Source organism: Tupaia chinensis, unplaced genomic scaffold (genome assembly GCF_000334495.1).
Source record: "Tupaia chinensis unplaced genomic scaffold, TupChi_1.0 Scaffold000410_1, whole genome shotgun sequence".
Taxonomy (NCBI): Eukaryota; Metazoa; Chordata; class Mammalia; order Scandentia; family Tupaiidae; genus Tupaia; species Tupaia belangeri.
In genome coordinates, this window is record NW_006159915.1 from 3,727,587 (window position 1) to 3,728,036 (window position 450).

Here is a 450-nt window from a genome sequence, read left to right on the forward strand (position 1 = left end):
GATGAGAAAAGAAAAAAAAATTTATAATAATAATAAAAAAAAAAAAAAAAGAAAATCCAAACTTGACAAGAACTGACAAGCAATTTTTATATACCAGTTAGAAAGTTTTGCCATGGGTCAGAGGGCTTATAAAAGTAATAACCGTAGGGACCAGCAGTTAGCCTAATGGCTATGTCACTGGACTCCAATGTAGTCGACTGCGGTTCACGTCCCCGACCCGGTGGCTTAAAACTCACACCAGGCACGTGTGCGCGTGTGCCCAAGATCCCGAGAGGAGAATGGAGGAGAAGGGATTGCAGCATGGCCATCCCCCCCTGGGGGGTGATTTCTCGCTTTCTGTCTCTATGTCTCTCTCTGTCTGTCTGGCGAGCGCACGCACCCTATAGCAAAAACCTCTAAAAAAAAAAAAAGAGGAATAACCATACACCTAAAATAATCAATTTAACAATC